Raw genomic sequence first — 5,603 nt, forward strand, 5'->3', positions numbered from 1 at the left:
ATCACAACACATAATCTGAAGGCCACATTTCATCAAATTTTCATACTGGACCCATAAATATCATTGAAGCACAAAACAATCAATACTAGCATCATCAATTTCTGAATCACTGAAACACTGAAACCCTGTCAATAACACAGTCACCAGAACACAGAGCAGACAACAGAACTCTGCCATAACCATCAGATCCATCTGCAACTTCAAATATTATCCTTCATAATGTATACCTACTATAATGAATGAAACCTGCGTACATATGCGCTTTTGCCAAAGACAACCCGCGTACAGATCTAAAATTATTTTCTTATAACTTTGCTGCTGTACCAGACATCAGTCATACTCATAACATTTATAGAATATTACATGCGTTAGTATGCAGATCTAGAATAAGCATCATAAAGATAGTTCATTTCAAACCATTTGATCCCGATCTCTCCTTAGATCTTGTTCTCCATCAACCGGTGAGATCCCCCCTTAGCTCAGATCAAGCAATGCATCATCAACCCATAACCTGCATACTAGATCTCATACTTCATCAGATATTCTAGTCTTTTCAGATCCCCTTGCTGAATGATCTTCTTCTCCTTTTATAGTCTTAGGCCTTGCTCAATACCATGGTCAAAAACCATAATAAATCAATACCAAGGGCCCAATACTTGGGATCAACACACTTGTCGAGATACCACGGTCCAAAACCATAGGTTCAAATACTGAGGACTAAAGGCCACATACCAAAAGTAAGCTTTCCGACATGTAGGCGCTTTTCTATGCATGAAACTGCGTGTATACCCTACTTGGTATATAGCGAACCTGCGTATACGCGACTTGGTATATAGTGAACCTGCGTATATACCCCACTTGGTATATAGTGAACCTGCGTATACGCGACTTGGTATATAGTGAACCTGCGTGTATACCCTACTTGGTATATAGTGAACCTGCTTGTATACCCTACTTGGTATATAGTGAACCTGCGTATATACTCTTCTTTCTTCATTCTTTGTAGTCTGATCATCAATTCTTTGCTATTGACCTGCTGCACTCTAATCTGTCATCTGTGTGATTCGTCACACTTAGAACTATCATCTGATTCCCTTGAGCTGTCCTCCATCAGTCACATCTGATATCTCTTCTGAAGATTCATCCAGTTATAAATAAGTGAGATGTTCTTCTATGAGTGGGTTGCCATCAAGTACAACACATGCATCATAATGCCAACAATCTCCCCATTTGGACTTGATGGCAACAACACCAAATCACTCTCCCCCTTTGACATCAAGGGCAAAGGGCGGACCAAGATATTCTCTTCCTTTGCTGAACATTTTGCTGTCCATACTCCCCTTGAGTATCTGTTGAAATCTCTGAATGAGCTCCCCCTTTGTATATGCCAAGGCGTACCAATCTGTCCATGCTCCCCCTGAGTACATGCCGAGTCTCTGTACTGCTGAAGTGTGTTGTTCATGCTCTTCCCGACTGTAGGAAAGATCTGCAAAAAGGTGTTCTTCAAGAAGAACCATGACTTATACATCTTAAAAGACCTTCCTATCACCAAAAGACTCAATACATACATCCATTTCCCAACCAAGTGGGGATATACTAGAATTGACTCATCCACCCAACCAAGTGGGAATACATCAAAAGTTTACACATGATAAAACAAGAACATTACATCTTCATCCTAGGCATAGTGGGGAAACCAATATAGGCCGTTACATGACCTTGACACCATGAAAGAGATACCACAAAAGAGATATAGGACATAGAGACGAAATATCTAGAGCAAGACTTATGAAAGTCACCAATAACTACTATTAGCAGCATCTAACAATCACTGTATATATTAGCAACCATGTTCTCCTTCCGTTCTTCTTTCTGCAGCTGATCCACCTGAACCAAAACAGGTTGAGTACTTGAACCAAAAGCTTCTAAGGTAATGTCAACAATGCATTATTAGAAGATTATCTGCTCCCCCTGAACCTGTGCCAGATGGACTCTGACAAACCCATATTAGACTCTCTACAACCAGAGTCTGTCCCTGTTGATTTCCTTCAAAACTCCATATATGCGTCTGCACCTGCATAAATCAGCGTATGTACGCGGATACCCCTCATCCAACTCGCGTACACTAATTTCCATATCAACAACCTGTAAATGTCTCATCATTATGTCTCCAACAAAGCGACTTTGAGTAGTCATCCATGTATCAGCACTATGTATCTTGAGCTCAAGTTCTTTTGACAAAACTTCTTGATATCATCAACAGCAACAATCCTTATCCACATGAGTGCCTGCATAAAAAATGTATGATCTTTATGCATATGACATCAGCAGTATATGCATGACTCATCATCAAGTGAGGAAGATGTGTATTCAAGCTTTGTACTTCTCGTTATCCTTATGAAGATCACCATGTAAGCACCATATATGCATCATCAAAGAATCAACCATAAATTTGATCTGAACATCTACTATGTAACTTCAAGAATCATATGAGAGTTTATCAAAGACAACTCACAACCACATCATAGAAAGATATATCATTTAGCCATATAAGTATCATCACCAAGGACTATTAATCCATAATGCCAACAATGCATTATTAAAGGCATATGCTCCCCCTCACCTGAGCCATCTGTTTGATGTTAGATCTGATCATGCATATATCAGTAATAAGCATCAGGACATCATCATCAAGTGAGGATCAAAGCCTTCTAAACATCTTATAATTATCAAGATATTTCCACACATCCTCAACAGGCTGTAAATATTATCAAACAGATAAAATAATGGACTGAAACATAACAAATCCTTTTCCTGAACCTGTCCCTACTACATTTCTTCAGATAATCATATACGCGACTGTGCAGCATCCAACTCGCGTATATACGCGACTTCCCTTTATGGAACTTGCGTATGAGATTCAGGACAATGAAGTTTTATACTTTCATCTCCCTTTGAGTCTGTTATGTCTGTGTTGTGCTGTGCCACATCTTTCTGACTGTACTTCCTTCTTCTTCCATATCTTCAAGTGTGATGTTGTTTTCTCCTTTTGGTGTGATGTCCGTGCTTTGTTCTTGCATTCCTTTGCTATATGTCCAAGCTTGTTACATGCATAACATCTTACATGTTTCATATTTCTCCTGTAGCAATCAGTAGCTTTGTGACCAAACACATTGCAAGCAAAGCAATATCCATTAAAGTACCTTGAATGTGATGATCTTTCTACATGATGGTCTTGAACCCTTCTTCTTCCACATCTAGCTGCAACATGTCCAAGATTATGACGTACATAACATTCAACATTATGCATAGGAGGAGTAAAATATTTTGTTTGAGGAGTCTCTTTCCTTGATTGTTGATGGGGTTGACCTTTCATCTCCTTGTTGATCATTTTAGATTTCTCTTTAGAGTTCCTTGCCTCACCTTGTGAACTAGATTCACCTTCAACAGATTCATGAAATCCAAGACCAGTCTTGATAGCAGGAGACCTTTGACTACTAAGAATATCATCCAAGGCTTTAGTACTATCTTGAAATCTCAACAGTTTATCCTTTTCTTCTAATTTACCTTTCAAGATATTTACCTCAACTTGAAGTTGTTCCTCCTTTTCTAGACATTGCTTCTTCATGTCTTCTTCAACTTTCCTTCCTTCTTCCAACTGATGCCTTAGTTTGAGAATCTCCTTTTCTTGTTCTTCATTCAGATCCTTCTGCATTTGACGAATTCTGAAGGCACATTCCAGTTGATATTTTAAGCTGATATCTTCGTTTACCTGTTTTTCAATAGCTTGGAGTAGATCTTTATTTTGCTTCTTTGATTCTTCAAGATCTTCCTTTAGCGAGCGGATCGTGGCTTCAAGACTTTCAGAGTAACCGGATCTATCTCTGAGTTTGTTGGTGGTTGTGCTTCTTTCATTGACTTCATCTCTTAATGATGTCACTTCACCCTGCAATTTTTGACGTTGATTTTCCTTGTCCTTGAGTAACTTTCTTACCTTGTTTCCTTCCTCTGATTGAGATTTTATTTTGGTAACTTCTTCTTTGAAAGCACATTCCCTTTTGTTCAATAGATCTTGTTGATATTTAATTTTTTCTGTAAGCCTTCTAAATACTGCCTCTATTTGATACTTTTCTTGCTCACCCATAAAAGAAAATTCAGTTGCTTCACTATCACTTTCATCTTTTCCAAATGGATAGATAGCTGGAACATCAGAGGATAGAAAATTCATACCTGATAGTTCATCTTCATTATGAAATGATTCTGAATTTGATTCTGAATCTGAAGAGATTCTTATACCTAATCCCCAATCGATTCTCCCACTATCATAGTTCTTCTGAGATGTCTTCTTCTTCTTAGGTGCTTTCTTCTTAAGCTTCTTTCCCATAGTTCCACGGATCTCCTTCAAGCGATCAAGCTTCTACCAAAGGACCGGCTCTGATACCAATTGTTGGAAATAATACTGAGAGGGGGGGGGGGGGTGAATCAGTATTATCAGATCAATAAAACTTTTTCATTTCCATCCTTAGATACATATACGCTCCTTCATTCAAGGGAACTCGCGTGTATACGCAGCTGTGTCTAAAGCAACTAGTGTATATCCAAAATACTTATGATTCAGTTAATCCATTAAATGTTGATCTTTAGTTAGTGCATCAGAACTTCATTAACCATATGAAAAGTAAGCAGGTGCAGTAAAAATAGAACAGATCATCACACACAAGAAGCACACATGAACACCATCATATAAGGTGGAAACCCAATGTGGGTGAAAACCACCTGATGCAATTCGTTTCTATCTTCCTTTATTAAGAAACTTCTTTTACAATGTACTGGTGCAGTCCTTTACCAGCATGGAGGCTACAACCTGCAGAAGGGTACAACCTTCTCTCATTCTCCAGACTCTCCTCGAAGGGAGCTCCAACCCCCTTTGCTCTTGTACTAGCTAAGATACTAGTACGTAGGCACCAGCCTACAATCTTCTCTCCTCCATGTACCACATTTCAGACTGGATACTCCTAAAGCACAACACATAATATGAAGGCCATGTTTCATCAAATTTTCATACTGGACCCATAAATATCATTGAAGCACAAAACAGTCAATACTAGCATCATCAATTTCTGAATCACTGAAACACTGAAACCCTGTCAATAACACAGTCACCAGAACACAGAGCAGACAACAAAACTCTGCCATAACCATCAGATCCATCTGCAACTTCAAATATTATCCTTCATAACGTATACGCTACTATAATGAATCAAACCCGCGTACATACGCGCTTTTGCCAAAGACAACCCGCGTACAGATCTAAAATTATTTTCTTATAACTTTGCAGCTGTACCAGACATCAGTCATACTCATAACATTTATAGAATATTACATGCGTTAGTATGCAGATCTAGAATAAGCATCATAAAGATAGTTCATTTCAAACCATTTGATCTCGATCTCTCCTTAGATCTTGTTCTCCATCAACCTGTGAGATCCGCCCTTAGCTCAGATCAAGCAATGCATCATCAACCCATAACTGCATACTGGATCTCATACTTCATCAGATATTCTAGTCTTTTCAGATCCCCTTGCCTAATGATCTTCTTCTC

This window comes from Pinus tabuliformis, chromosome 2_2 (assembly GCF_031772625.1).
Source record: "Pinus tabuliformis cultivar Carrire ecotype Pingquan chromosome 2_2, CPIR1, whole genome shotgun sequence".
Classification (NCBI taxonomy): Eukaryota; Viridiplantae; Streptophyta; class Pinopsida; order Pinales; family Pinaceae; genus Pinus; species Pinus tabuliformis.